The sequence below is a fragment of the Myxine glutinosa genome, chromosome 8, assembly GCF_964187855.1.
Source record: "Myxine glutinosa chromosome 8, kmMyxGlut1.1, whole genome shotgun sequence".
NCBI classification, from domain to species: domain Eukaryota; kingdom Metazoa; phylum Chordata; class Myxini; order Myxiniformes; family Myxinidae; genus Myxine; species Myxine glutinosa.
In genome coordinates this window covers 109,674,982-109,690,855 of record NC_136268.1, presented here as the reverse complement: position 1 = coordinate 109,690,855, position 15,874 = coordinate 109,674,982, and the positions used below count along the sequence as shown (strand labels likewise).

Here is a 15,874-nt window from a genome sequence, read left to right as displayed (position 1 = left end):
CTTCCACCATTGAGTGTAGAGGTAAACATCATGGAAATTATATCATGCCCTAGATTTAATTCATGCTTACCCGTGTATTTGCTTCACTGGTTCACAAGGTCTTTTGCATACATGTAATTCAGACTCTCGTCTTCATTGCTGACCACACAATGTTCGCAACATATTAATGTACATTTGTGCCAAATTTGGTGCTTGTATCACAAAATGCACAATTATTTTGAATATTTGGGCTAAGCCGCCCCACTATATCGGCCGGCCTCGAAGACCGAAATTGTGACGGTGTCACCCGAAAAATTTGAAATTACGAAATTTGAAAAAAATTGAAAAAAAAAATTACGGAATTTCAAGTGGCCCAATATCTGAAAATGTTCGCAACATATTAATGTACATTTGTGCCAAATTTGGTGCTTGTATCACAAAATGCACAACAGGTTTGCTATGCTGCTACACTATTTTAACATAAATTTTCATTGAGATTTTTATTTCACAGTTTACAGGTATAGAAATTTTCAAATGCTAGATATTGATTGAGGGGGTTTTTTTTGTTTGTTTTTTACGTGCAGTACATGTTTACGGTTTTTTACGTCAATTTTCATTTATGGACGCTTTTTGATGGTTCCGGTGTGCAGGCTTCAATGTCCGTCAGCACGCCAATTTCAGCTTTCTACGACACCTGGAAGGTACCAAACATTAATATCAGTCAGTGGTAAGAAAGAGTATTTATATATTTATATTTATATATGCATATATATACACGTCCAAACTGTGTTCATATCACAAATTATTTTTAAAACAATGATTTTTACAATCAGTGATATTCATTTTACTTTGGTAGGGCACTGTATATATGCTTTAATAAGAATAACCAGAACTCTCAAACACACAGCAACACAATTTAATTATTTGAAAGCCTAATTGTGTTAGGAGCCTGGCAGGATGGCCAAGAGGTAAGCTCAGTCGCCTCAAAGCTGTTTAGGCTGGTTTGGATACTGCCATCCTGGTGTTTCATAGTTAGGGAGATTCATCAACGTGTGTGCCGTCCCTCAGATGGACGTCAAACTGGGCATCCCATCTGCTATCATCAGTTGGTGAACATTGAAGATACCTTGGTGTCTTTTGCGAAGTGCAGCTAACAGAGTATGGAAAATCAGAATGAGACATTGTGTTTGGATTCCTCACAAAATTAGGGTTTTAAATTAAAGGGTGTTGCTGTGTGTTGCTAAGACGCTTTGCTCAAGTTGAATTCACAGCATGTTGAAGAGAGAATAAGCCAGACGTTTTTAACCGTTAAATTATTTATGTGCCTTTTGACCCCTTTACAAACTAAACCTCTTCCAAACACCACCACTAACAGCCCCGACCCACCCACCCACCCAGCACTCCCCCATTCCATTTATTGCCTGACCTCACACCAGGAAACACTATCAATGACCCACAATACCAACAGCTGTACTTTGGGCAAATGTCTCAATTTGCATGTGTTGTTTAAAGCAATTACTGCACCTTTATGGGGATTTAGGTTGGGCCGATAAAAAGGGCAATCCACAGTACAACGGATCAAAAACTATTTAAATGAACAAGCTCATCATCATCAATCGCTAATTTCTCGGTGGGCACGGCTTGGTAAGGTGTGGTCATGGCTTGGTAGGGCGTGGCTATATAACCCGCAGCGCGACGCCCCCACCTCAGACGATTGAGGAAGGAGATGACCGAGGACGCCCCCACCAGCGGATGACCGAGGAAGCCCCCACGAACCAATGAGTAAGGAGTCCACCGCAGCGGAATCCACCGCAGCTTTGAGACCACAACAGTTTTGACCACCGCAGCTTTGAGCTTTGACGGCAGTTGCGGCTGCGAAGCAATGCCGCCGTGTGAACACGCTTGAGGAGGGTCGGCGGCTGCTCACCTCGAGCCGCGTCATCACACCAACCGGGCTCGCATCCTCCCCGCCGTGTGATCCCACCTTCTCGTCCGTCCAGCCATCCACCTCCTGCCATTCATTCCTGCTTCATTCCCCGTGTAAGTCTGATTGTCGTCTATCCTTCGTGTTATCCCTGGGAATAAGTAAGACTGTATAGGTAAGTTAATAATTGCACTGTGTCTTCTTCTCCTTCTGTCTTTATTTTCGTTTCTTTCCTCCTCCTTGGTTCCTTTGATTGTGTAAATAGTAATTAGTAATAAATCCCTGTTCTTCTTACCTTGCCTTCTTTCCTTTACATCCGTTTCGTTTTAGTGATTTCACCATTGAATACCTGTGGCACGATTTGGCCAACGTTCAGAATCGGGTCTAGTAATTGCTAATGGTTCGAGCCGCGGCTGCTAATCCGCTCGGCAAATAACATCTTGTCCGCGGTCTCGAACGAGGTTGCTCACCTGCCTCTCTGGAGGGAGCTGGGCAGCTTCAGGACTCACGTTGGTCAGTTGCAGACAAGGGGACTAATCCCCCCTTGGTAAGGGGAAAAAGGGCCGACGGTGAGATCCGCAACAATATATATATATATATATATATATTTATATATATATATATATATATATATATATATATATTGTAACGAATGTGGAAACGTTACAATGTGAACGTTACAAAAGTACGGTAACACCCTGTTAATGTAAATAATGGTCGCAGTCGGCGTCCTAGTTAATTGCATGAAACTTACACGCAGGTCACGATATATCTTTTAAATAGTGTATTTCCTTATTCCATGTAGGCTAAATATGTGTTTTCCCACTAGATTGACTTTGCATTGTATCAAACAAAATAAGCGTAGGCCCTTCCAATTTCCCCAAAACCTCCCTTCCAATTGCCTTCCGCATTTTGGCCGGTTTTCTTCAAACCACCATTGGCCACGAGGTAGGGTTGGGGAAGAAAGGCGTGTCTCCACCTCGTCATAAGAGGGAAGGAGTGAACCAGCCCTAACAGCCAATCAACACCGCGGTGAGTGACCCGGTAGGCGTGCCCTCGGAGTCGGCGGCTTGATTTCGCTCGAGGTGATAAAAGCGACTGTAAGGGACTGCTTTACGAGATGACTTGGAGAGGCCTTGGGAGATGAGCAAAGAGACTGCACCAAGAGGCGGTGAGATGCGAAACGCTCCAAGCCAAAGAGGAGAGGTACTCGGCAAGGAAACCAGCTTTGGAGAGACGCGCTGAAAGGAGGGAGACGGCTCCACCCCAAGAAGAGAAGCAGGTGTGCCGAACCAGCGCGTGACGTCTACCGCGGCGGATACACGACGGAGGGTTTCCCGCCAAAACCGCGAGGAATTGCGAACTGCGGCCTCCCGACCTTGCCTTCCTCTCAAGCAATCCATCTCAAGCCTTACCTGCCCGCATTATCCCCTGTGTAAGTGTGAACGTCCTGTCCTGCTCGTTGTCTTGGGGCTAAGTAAAAATGAATAGTGTAAGTTAACGATTCGCTGTGTTACTGCTTCTTCCATCCATTGCTTGTGTGTGTATAATAAAATCTGTTCTTCCTCCGTATTCTTCTTCTTCTTCTTTTTCATTCTCTTTCGGTCGCTTTAGAGATTTCCCGATTGAATATCTGTGGGGCGATCTGGTCAACGTCGGGTGGAATCGGGTTTTAATCGGGGAGTAACTGTTCGGACGCGGTTAAATACACCACCGCTCGGTCAATATAACATCTAAAAGCCGCGTCTGTAACAATTGGTAGTCAGGAGTGGGGATTTGGAACCCTGCACCAAATTTTGGACACCAAATTGTACAAATTGTCTGTAACATTTGGTGTCGAGGAGTTGGATTCGGACCTGGGACTAAATTTGTTAGGCCCAAATTTTGGAACACCAATTGTACCATTAGGGTAACAATTGGTGTTGGGAAGTAGAATTCGATCCGGAGCGCGTTTCACGAGCTCGAAATTATAACGGCGAAATTTGATTTTGTTTTACGGAAATATAAAACCCGAATTTTGAGATCGCGCCATGGACAATCAAGGCGATCGGATGTCGGTGGGGGAAATAGACGGGTTAGGGGTAACCCAGGACCTCAGGGAAATGTATGTGGAGGAAAGGAAGGAGGAGAAAAATAGCAATGTGGTTGCGGAGGTTTCAGACGCACAAAATGGCGCTCTCGCGCACGTGGTTGAGGGGGCCACGGTCGCGGAACCAATGAGCACGGCCCAAATACAAGCCTTCATGGCCCAATTCATGGTGGAAATGCAGAAAAAAAACGACAGTATGGAACAAATGGAAAACAGAAGGAGGGCCGATAGTGAACAAATGGAAAACAGAAGGAGGGCTGATAGTAAAAAAATGGAAAGCAGAATTATGGGGCAAATGGGGATAATGGGAAACTAAATGGGGGTAATGAGGGACGAAGCGAGGGGTACCGGTGAGGAGTTAGACAAGAAACTTGGGAAGTTAGACAATAATTTTGAGGGGTTAGACAACGGGATCAAAGAGGTAAAGAATGGGTTAACGGGGGTGGAAAACAGAATGGCTGCCCAGGAGAATCAGTTAGAGGGGGTGAAAAATGGGTTAAAGTCATTTAGAAAATAGTTAGGATGAAGGATCTCCTCGCACCATCTGCATCCACTCACCTGAGGTGACAGGTACTCCACACCATGCCATGTTTTGATTATTTTTTATGATGCAAATGTTTGGATTGTGAGATGCATCATGACGTGGGTGTGACATTGTGCGTAATTCCATCTCTCCCTCCTTATGAGGATTGATGATGAATTGGTGATGGCAAATTTTGAAGTAAAGGGATTGTGGAGACGAATTTGGTATAGGGGAAATATGGGGAAGACGTGACAGTCGTGACGAATTTGTAAATGGGTAGGTTTTTGTACATATGGGGTAAGGGTAGGGTAGGTGACAGGGGGGTGACGTACGGTAGGGACGAGCTTTCTCACTTCGCCCTCCGTACGCATTTCACCTTGCATTGCCTTATTGACGTGTACCCTTGTGACCTTACCCCTCGCTCAATTGTCTTTCTTTTGTCTCCCACATGACCTGTGCGCCATTGGGTGCCGATGGGAGCGTGCGTGAGGTGGCCATTGTGCGCCCGAGATTCCCAGAACCAGCATGCATTGCGTTGATGTACCACTTTATGGACCGCTGTTCTGCGGCCAAGTACCACTTGATGGACCCCAGGTTCTGGGGCAGGGCACCTCTGTTGGAGACCGGCCATAGTGGCCAGGGAATCTTGCTTGCGGACCTCGGTAAGGTGGCACCTATGCCAAACAGGTGGACCACCCTTAGTTGGCCCCTGAGGCCCTAAATAAAAATGGACACAAGTTGTGCTTTTTATTATTTCCAACTAGGCCGCATGAAGCCAGAAGACGTCGGGAAGAACATCGGCCCAGCAGAGAAAGAGAAGACCACCACCAGTTGTTTTGTTGTGTTTATTATGAACCATGGTGACTGCGCACCGGATGGTGCTTTTGGGTGCTTTTGGTGCTTTTGGGTGCTTTGGTGGTATTGGTACTGGTGCATCGATGCAATGCGTGCTGTCTCCTCCCTCCCAACAGGAATTTCTTTTTCTTGTTCCCTAAAAAGAAAAAAAAAAAACACAGGTCCTGGGTTGCGTTGTAAATAAGAAATCACGTCATTGTAAATAATGCTCCCCACCGTAAATGTATAGTTTGAGAATAATTCCGTAATTCGGTTAGCTGTGGGCTTGAGTCTGTTAGACAGGATGCAATGCAATAGGGGGACATACTTATTTGTGTTTTAAGATTGTCACACTCAGGGTCAGGTTAATTGTAGAGGGAATTACACCTACGTGTCACACTAAGTTAAAGTTTACTAGGCCCGAGGACGGGCCTGAAGAAAGGAGGGTGCCGTGTAACGAATGTGGAAACGTTACAATGTGAATGTTACAAAAGTACGGTAACACCCTGTTAATGTAAATAATGGTCGCAGTCGGCGTCCTAGTTAATTGCATGAAACTTACACGCAGGTCACGATATATCTTTTAAATAGTGTATTTCCTTATTCCATGTAGGCTAAATATGTGTTTTCCCACTAGATTGACTTTGCATTGTATCAAACAAAATAAGCGTAGGCCCTTCCAATTTCCCCAAAACCTCCCTTCCAATTGCCTTCCGCATTTTGGCCGGTTTTCTTCAAACCACCATTGGCCATGAGGTAGGGTTGGGGAAGAAAGGCGTGTCTCCACCTCGTCATAAGAGGGAAGGAGTGAACCAGCCCTAACAGCCAATCAACACCGCGGTGAGTGACCCGGTAGGCGTGCCCTCGGAGTCGGCGGCTTGATTTCGCTCGAGGTGATAAAAGCGACTGTAAGGGACTGCTTTACGAGATGACTTGGAGAGGCCTTGGGAGATGAGCAAAGAGACTGCACCAAGAGGCGGTGAGATGCGAAACGCTCCAAGCCAAAGAGGAGAGGTACTCGGCAAGGAAACCAGCTTTGGAGAGACGCGCTGAAAGGAGGGAGACGGCTCCACCCCAAGAAGAGAAGCAGGTGTGCCGAACCAGCGCGTGACGTCTACCGCGGCGGATACACGACGGAGGGTTTCCCGCCAAAACCGCGAGGAATTGCGAACTGCGGCCTCCCGACCTTGCCTCCCTCTCAAGCAATCCATCTCAAGACTTACCTGCCCGCATTATCCCCTGTGTAAGTGTGAACGTCCTGTCCTGCTCGTTGTCTTGGGGCTAAGTAAAAATGAATAGTGTAAGTTAACGATTCGCTGTGTTACTGCTTCTTCCATCCATTGCTTGTGTGTGTATAATAAAATCTGTTCTTCCTCCGTATTCTTCTTCTTCTTCTTTTTCATTCTCTTTCGGTTGCTTTAGAGATTTCCCGATTGAATATCAGTGGGGCGATCTGGTCAACGTCGGGTGGAATCGGGTTTTAATCGGGGAGTAACTGTTCGGACGCGGTTAAATACACCACCGCTCGGTCAATATAACATCTATAAGCCGCGTCTGTAACAATATATATGTATATATATATATATATATATATATATATATATATATATATATATATATATATATGTATATATATATATATAAATATATATATATATATTGTTACATATTTATGGAATGTATGTGAATTACTGTTCAGGGTTGCTTATTAATGTGTAGTCGATTAAGGGTTGTTGTGGTTGGAGGGTCAGGAGCCCTTCTGGAAAAAGAGACCGGAAACGGAAGAAGAAAAGACACGAGGTCGGAAAGAAGCGACGAGGATTCTTCTTCCTCGCCCCGCTCCGACAAAAGGTGGGACCGATCTTGAGCCGCGTGGAAAAGCGGCGTTCCCAAGCCCGTCTGGTGAGAGGAGTTACCGGGACGTGTACCTACCCGGTGGACGCGTCAAGTTGCCGTGGGGCCGTGCACCGACCCAGCTTCTGGCACCGTTTACAAAGACGCGTACGGGTCGCACGTTGGGGCCTAAAACGCGGTGCAAGCGGCGTGTGGCTTTTGCTTACTTTACAGTACCCGCTTCGCGTGGCCATGAGGGGGCTGCAGCCGTGGCCCCGGTACGATACCTGCCCGGTGGAAACACGTCCACCCGGGGTTCGTTCAACCGCCCGAGTGCGGCGAAGCCGACCATCATCTTGGTCAGGAGGGGCCCAGAGACATTGTGAGGGACAGAGACCAAAAGGGGGTCGTGAGTACAAAAGGGGACACACATATATAAGATGGCCATCTTAATCATCTAGGGGATTGATTGTGGATTGTGAATTGTTGATGGTGGATTGCTCGGGGAAAATATCCTTGATTGTAGCATTGAAATTGTATGGTATCATTACCCTTGAAATATATCCTGGAAACTCAGTGTTCTCTTGGGTGGAATTCATATGGATTGCGTGGCGAACGCGCATATGTGATACAACTTTCTGGCGAAGTTCCTCTCACGGTCCGGGGGTCACCGAGACCAGGTAGTCACCGAGGGGACCACGTAACAGAATTGGGGGCTCGTCCGGGATCTAAAATTGTATAAAATAATAAAATAATATTTTTATTAATTAAAATGTATTAATTAAGTATTAATTGGTAAATTTTGGGGAAATTGGGGGTAAAGTATTGGGTGAAGGTTAACAGGTGTTAACGATAGGGACCATGGCGTTTGTGGCACAGAACTTTGCGGTAACCCCGAGTGAGGCACAGTTCCGAGCGTTACTAAAGTCGGACCTCTTGAAATTGGCCAAACATTTTAACTTGGAGGTCCGAACTAATTTGAGGAAGGCAGAGTTGCAGGCCACGGTGATACAATCTATGGTGGGATTAGGAACATGGGACGAGTTATCCTGGGAGTGGCTACCCGAAGAACCAGAAGACGTTGAGCTCCGGAAACTGGAGTTGCAATTACGGAGCCAGGAACGGATCAAAGAAGAAGGAAAGCAGAAAAGGAAAGAGCAGAAGAAGAAAGGAAAGCAGAAAAGGAAAGAGCAGAAGAAGAAAGGAAAGCAGAAAAGGAAAGAGCAGAAGAAGAAAGGAAAGCAGAAAAGGAAAGATCAGAAGAGGAAAGGAAAGCAGAAGAGAGGAGAGAAGAGAAACAAGCAGAGGAAAGGAGAGTGGAACGAGAACTCCAGGAAAGGTTAGAAGGGAGAAAAGCAGAGGAGAGGAGAGCGGCAAGGGACCTCGAAGCAGAGGAGAGAAAAGCGGAAAGGGAATTAAAGGAACGTGACATGGAGCTTCAGCAGGAAATTAAATTCAAGGAGCTGGAGTTAATGAGAGAACGGGGAGAGGCACCACCCTTGCTGACGGGGTCGACACCTATCCAGAGAACCTGGGATGTGGGCAGACATGTGAGGCTGGTTCCACCGTTCAGTGAAAAGGAAGTCGCGAAATTTTTTCCACACTTTGAGAAAGTGGCTCGACAATTAAACTGGCCGGAGGAGGCCTGGACCATACTAGTGCAAAGTGTGCTGGTGGGAAAAGCTCAAGAGATTTATTCGGCGCTACCAATGGACCAATGTGCAGATTATGAGGTACTGAAGAAGCACATCCTCAAAGCCTATGAGTTGGTTCCGGAAGCTTACAGGCAAAAATTCAGGAATGCCAGGAAGAGGGAGAGTGTGACCCATGTGGAGTTTGCCAGAGTGAAAGAAAACATGTTTGATCGGTGGTATGAATCAAAAGGAGTCGGGAAAGACTTCGAAACATTGCGTGACTTGATCCTGGTGGAGGAATTTCAGCAGTGTGTCCACGAGGACATCAAAGTGTACCTGCAGGAAAAGAAAGTACCAAAGTTGTGGGACGCAGCCACCATGGCAGATGATTATGCCTTAACCCACCGAATAGGGGTCCACGAACCTAACTCCTCGCCTAGATCTCCGCAGGGGAGGTGGGGAACAGCAGGTGCGGAGAACGACAATACATGGCGGCGGCCTCGAGAGGATTATGGGGACAACGTGGATACCCCACCTGTTCGAAATCAGAGGGATGCGGGCCCAAGACAAACTTATATTTCGGGGGGCCCGAGGCAGACCACGAGTTTTTCCTCCGGGCCTACTTGCGCTTTTTGCAAGAAACCTGGACACTTGATGTCCAGTTGTTACCGCATGAAAAGGGAAGACCCAGAGCGGAGTCCGACTATTACGACTCCAAATGCAATGGCCATTGTGAGAAATCGCCATCAAAAGGGTTACCAACCATTTATTTCAGAGGGGTTTGTGTCACTGGATGGAGCCTCGACTAACCGGAGACCGGTTAGGATATTGAGGGACACAGGCGCACATCAATCTTTAATGCTTGAAGGCATTTTGCCATGGTCCGAGGAGACGGCAACGGGGGATAGTGTTCGTTTACAGGGGATCGGGGGCGGTGTTAGTGCTCCACTTCATGTCATCCATTTGGAGTCCGATTTGGTGTCAGGACCGGTCACCGTCGGTTTACAAGCCACGCTTCCTGTAGAGGGTGTATCTGTGGTTATCGGGAATGATTTGGCCGGGGGTCAAGTTTATGGTAACCGGAGGGTTGGTAAAGAGCCCAGCAGGGAAAATAACACCACACCAGCTCGGGATGGCGACAAAAGTACCAAGTTATTTGTAGGGGGACTGAACTTCAAAACAGAGGAAGAAGTTCTGACCTCTGTCTTCAACAGATATGGGCCGCTGGTGGAAGTGCGGTTGGTAAGAGACAGGGAAACGCAACAGTCAAGAGGGTTCGGCTTTGTCACGTTTGCAAGCACACAAGACGCCAGAGAGGCAGAGAAGAATTGGAATGGCAAGGATTTGGAGGGTCGGACCATAACAGTAGGGAAGGCATTTCGTAGGTGTCGAGAGGTCTACAGGAGAGGACAACTGGGCGGTAGTTTTGGTGGTGGCCGCAATCAATATTATTATGGAGGCTCCCTGAGTTACGGCAGCTCCCGAAGGAAGGATTGTCAAAGTAGTGGCCGAGAAGGAGACCGCTATTCATGGGACTACAGGGACAAGCGGTCCCACCATAATTATTAGGGAAGTTCTGAGAAGTTGAAGCACTGAATGCGGCGGAGCCGCCGAGCCAAGATTCCTACACGGATTAACCGTGAACGCCGTTCCTAAAGGCGTCCATGTAGTGAACTTTCATGCACGGACTAACCGTGAACCCCACGTTCCTCAAGGCGCCCATGTAGTGAATACTCGGCTTGGCCTCCCGGAAAAAGTGCTATCGAGTTGCTTAACTTTGGATCTTTGATCAACCCCTTAACCTTCATTCACAAGAAACTGACAGTCAAAGTCAGAGGGTCATGAGATGGAGTTTGGCTTGGCAGGAGTCCAACGGGAAATGGAACAGGTAAAGGGCAGGGACAATGTCGTTGCTGGTGCTTTGTCCAGAGTGAATTACCTTTGAAAATCTCTGGGGGTGGTGTGAAATTTTGTTGCTTTATTTTTAAGTGATAACTGTGCCCGGGGGGAACTGATAATGTGGGGGGGGGGTTGAGTTATCTGGTTGGTTTATCCAAGTTGGCCGGCAAAGAAAGTTTTCGCTGGGTTCAAACTTTCTTTCTTGAAGGGGGGGAGTGTTACATATTTATGGAATGTATGTGAATTACTGTTCAGGGTTGCTTATTAATGTGTAGTCGATTAAGGGTTGTTGTGGTTGGAGGGTCAGGAGCCCTTCTGGAAAAAGAGACCGGAAACGGAAGAAGAAAAGACACGAGGTCGGAAAGAAGCGACGAGGATTCTTCTTCCTCGCCCCGCTCCGACAAAAGGTGGGACCGATCTTGAGCCGCGTGGAAAAGCGGCGTTCCCAAGCCCGTCTGGCGAGAGGAGTTACCGGGACGTGTACCTACCCGGTGGACGCGTCAAGTTGCCGTGGGGCCGTGCACCGACCCAGCTTCTGGCACCGTTTACAAAGACGCGTACGTGTCGCACGTTGGGGCCTAAAACGCGGTGCAAGCGGCGTGTGGCTTTTGCTTACTTTACAGTACCCGCTTCGCGTGGCCATGAGGGGGCTGCAGCCGTGGTCCCCGGTACGATACCTGCCCGGTGGAAACACGTCCACCCGGGGTTCGTTCAACCGCCCGAGTGCGGCGAAGCCGACCATCATCTTGGTCAGGAGGGGCCCAGAGACATTGTGAGGGACAGAGACCAAAAGGGGGTCATGAGTACAAAAGGGGACACACATATATAAGATGGCCATCTTAATCATCTTGGGGATTGATTGTGGATTGTGAATTGTTGATGGTGGATTGCTCAGGGAAAATATCCTTGATTGTAGCATTGAAATTGTATGGTATCATTACCCTTGAAATATATCCTGGAAACTCAGTGTTCTCTTGGATGGAATTCATATGGATTGCGTGGCGAACGCGCATATGTGATACAACTTTCTGGCGAAGTTCCTCTCACGGTCCGGGGGTCACCGAGACCAGGTAGTCACCGAGGGGACCACGTAACAGAATATATATATATATATATATATATATATATATATATATATATCTATATATATATATATATCTATATATATATTGTTGCGGTTCTGAAAGTGCACATATTTGATTAATAAAGGTTCTGCCCCCATAGTTAGGCCACATGCAACATGTAGGTCACCTTAGAACATTAGTTATTTCTTAGTATATGTGAGATGAGGCCATTTCCAATAGTTATCATCTGCGTTGTGTAAAAAAAATAGGAGTAGGCCCCGTTCATTCTGCAGCCCTCCCTCCAATCGACTCCATTGCACACCATCCAGTCTGCACCCCATTGCCCCTCGCATTAGGATGCTCGCAGTTTGTTGCACCTTGCTTGCAAGTCGCGTTCGCTGCCCTTGGGCTTTCGCCCGAACCAGCCCAAATGCCACGAGGGTAAGGCCCGAAAAGGGGGCGGAGCGCGAGGTCGGGGGTGTGGCCACGTCAGGCGGACATCAAGGGCGGAGCCGGTAAGACCCCAACAACCAACCAGGGCTCAGGTGAGATATATGTATATATATATGATAGGGCGTGGTAAGGGCGTGGCTAGAGGTTTGAGAGGGTTCGCAAAGCGGCGCTATATAACCGCGAGCGCAAAGCCCTCTGAAGGACTGTCCAAGGACTTATGTGGTTTATCGGGACTTGGTTGAAGCGCATTGCATTGTTGGTTACAAGGACTTTTGTGGAAGGCGCCATTATTCACGGACTTGCTGGGGGAAGCGCCATTGTGAACTATTGTGAGAGACGCGCTATCCTGATCGATTGCAAGAGCTCGGTGGGAATTTGGCTGTGGGCTTGCAGGGAGCGCATATCAAGCACCGGTCCTTCTATTACATATGTGGCCGTGAGCCATAACGTAACCGTTAGCTCAGCCTACCTTTCCCTGATATAATTGTCCGCTCCGCGCCACCGACACGCGGAGATCCTGCCTGCCGTCTACCATCGTCTTCACGGTACGAGTCGGGGACCGGAGCGAGCTGTGAACGAGATCCTTGGGACCATCACCTGACCATCTACAAACCCCGTGTGAGTGAGTCTGAGAGTGTGACTGTGTGTGAACGGGCCCATCTCCAGGGGATAAGTAAAAGACTGTATAAGGCTGCCCTGTGTATCTGCTTCTTCTTCTTCTTTACTGCGCATTGCTTCTTCTTCTCTTCCACTTCTTATTTGTCTTTTAGCACATTGCTTCTTCTTCTCTTCCTCTTCTTATTTGTACAAAGTGTGTAATAAATTCCTTGTTCTTCCTGTTTTCCTGATTCGACCGTCTTAGTGATTTCTCCATTGGGTAAGCGTGGCACGATTAGGAACCGCTCCAATCGGGTTAGTTACCGTTAACGGCCCGAATCGCGGCTCGCTATCGCTCGGCGTGTCCACTGAAACCGTGGTTCGGGTGGGATTATTTCCTTGCTTCACGGCCGGTGTTAGTACTCAGGTAATAAGAATTCAGCTTACAACCCTATTTAACACCAACCGGAAGGAACGTGAGAGCCCCGGATCGCGTCAGCTAGTAAAAGGACAAGGGGATTAATCCCCCCTTGATAAGGGGGAGGCCGATGTTGGAGATCCGCAATATATATGTCGGATTGGGACTTAGAACTTGGGACTCAGAAGACTCAGAGAAAAGGAGCAACGGATATATTTATTAGAACTCGATTACACAAGCTTGCGGGGAGCAGGGTGTCGCAGGAAGGCTCACACAAAATGACCAACACTACAGCAAGATGCTCTGAAATAATTCGATTTAAACTTGCTTTATATAAGGAATATCGGGTGTGGTTTTAGCTCACAAGATACAGAGACAGAATGGGCTCATTGGCCCTCCCACCATAGTCCCATCCTGTTGTTCAGTTAGTTAGAGGAAGCTCATCAAGGCCACTCATAGTTTAACTCAGATAAGGAGATGGTCAGCCATATGTGGCAACATGTTTACAACTTTCTGTATAGAAACCTTAGTTGGGAAAGTACAAAAGGAGGGGACACTCGTAAATGTGTCAGCCCACAGGATATTGGCAAAGTCTAGAGGGAGGCTGAGAGATAACAGCTGCCACCAAGGCCAGGGAAGGGGAACAAGAGATTGTGCCCACACAGGCCAAGAGCTCACAAGCACAGAACTCCTTATTAGGATATTACACATCCTCAATGCACAAGAAAGAACTAAGTATTATAAAAGAGTACAGCAATCAGTCAAAACAAAACATATAATTGGTTATACTTGGTAATTGGTAAAGCAGCAAGGATATACAAAGGGGGAGGGGCATTACAGCTCCCTACATACCGCCCTTTTGGATCTAAGATACAAAGTTATCTACGAGCCAATCAAAGGCCTTTATTTCAAACAAAGCAGAAACAAAACCAATCAGGAAAGTCATTCAACATATCACGCGAAGGCAGCCCAGTAAGCATGTCCCGTACCCAAAGCACCACACATACTCAGTAGGATGATTCGCGTCTGTATGTGAGTATGCAATGTAAGTCCGTAAAAGCGGGGTGATCAAATGCCATGGAAAATCCTCCAAGAGAGGTGAGATAGACAGTGTAAAGGGTTCACTAAACGTACCACGCGAATGCAGCCCAGTGAGCATGTCCCGTACCCAGTACCACACATCGCACTCAGCAGGATGATCCGCGGGTGTGTGGGTGTAAGTGGTTGTATGATGTAAGTCAGGTGTAGATGGGTGTATGAGGTGAGACCGTAGAGGCATGAAGATCGAATAGCGCGTCAAATCCACAACGAAGACCTCTGGTTCCACTGGGGTCCACACCCAGGAAGATCTCCCGACCCACCCTTGGAGCACAGAGGTGCGGCCAGGACTCCTCCCCAACTGGAGCTCGCCCAGGCTTCCCCAGGTGAAATCCTTGTAGATCTTCAGCGCTCAATCGATATTCATGTTCATGAGGTCTCTTACATGCTGGTGATCTGGGGAAGACACAACATCGTCAGTATCAGGTGGCTCAAACCTATGGCCATAAAATAAAGCATAACGGTCCAAAGGAGGGAGAGCGACTTCCTTTGGGTCAAAGTCGAGATCGTCCGAGGCGATGCTGCTTGCATCGCTGCTATTCCTGGACGAATTCGTAAAACAATCAGACTCGGAACTCAGAGTATCTCCACGATCGAGTTCCTCTCCATCCGGGCTTGGGGTTGCAGCTGGGTCCACATCCCGGACTGGGTCAGTGGCGTTTGACTCACTGTGAGCTTGCGAGACATAAAGGTGAGCTCGTGAAACATAAAGAGGCAAGGCCTGCATTGAGACATAAACATCAGTCGGGGACCCTTGCAAGTGGCCCACATCATCATTGGTAACATCATCAGTAACATTATTCTCAGGTGGCGTAGGCCTGCGGCGTCGGCGGCCAGCAACAGTCATAGCCTTACACATCGAGAAAAAACGAGAGGAGTCCCTTAGGAACTCGTTGACGTCTGCATGCGACGTGTTGGGGCCCAGAGTAATCGGCCTCCTGGCAGCCTGAAATGCTTCGAGGTCCGCAAAAGTGTAATCAACATCATTATCGGTAATATCAACAATGGAAGAACAATCTTCGGAAGCGGAGATCTCATTGTCGCGGCCCAGTGGCTCGTTCGGGTCGTCGTTCCAGGATCCGCGGTCTGCAGTCACGTCGACGGCCGGTGTGTCATCTGGACCCGCGGTCAGCTTATCGAGCATCACCATGGCCTTTTCTGTTGTCGTCTTCAGTGTCCATCCTGTGGAAAACTTTCTCACACACGCAAGGACTAAAGCCTTGATTATTACACAACTGACCACGATTCCAAGGATTATTGCCAAGGCGGTCAGTACCCACTTTACTATCGTACCTGTCCACCCTTTGAACCAGTCGGTAAGCCACTGGTGGGAGGCTTCCCGATCCATTCGATCCCTTGTCAATATATGAGCACTTTCCCTTAACCTTATAATAGCAGCACTGACCCCCTGTGAGGGGTCAGGAATAAAAGTGCAACATCTACCCTCAATTATCCCACATACCCCTCCTCGTTCTGCCAATAGCATATCTAACGCAACCCTATTTTGCATAACCATTGTACGCAGGTGG

General features: G+C 47.7%; 1 protein-coding gene and 1 long non-coding RNA gene across 2 annotated transcripts in view; one reads left to right on the top strand and one right to left on the bottom strand.

Moving 5' to 3' along the window:
- Positions 1–15,874, top strand: part of LOC144893318 (uncharacterized) — a 109,961-nt gene that overhangs the window by 4,779 nt on the left and 89,308 nt on the right. Inside the window, exon 2 of the long non-coding RNA XR_013624380.1 lies at positions 630–680. This is a non-coding gene — a long non-coding RNA (uncharacterized LOC144893318). The remainder of the gene's footprint in view (positions 1–629; positions 681–15,874) is intronic.
- The window catches only part of VPS16 (VPS16 core subunit of CORVET and HOPS complexes), a 157,291-nt gene continuing 141,952 nt past the window's right edge, over positions 536–15,874 (bottom strand). Inside the window, exon 25 of the mRNA XM_078783671.1 lies at positions 536–673. The gene's annotated coding sequence lies outside the window, so the exon portion shown is untranslated. The remainder of the gene's footprint in view (positions 674–15,874) is intronic.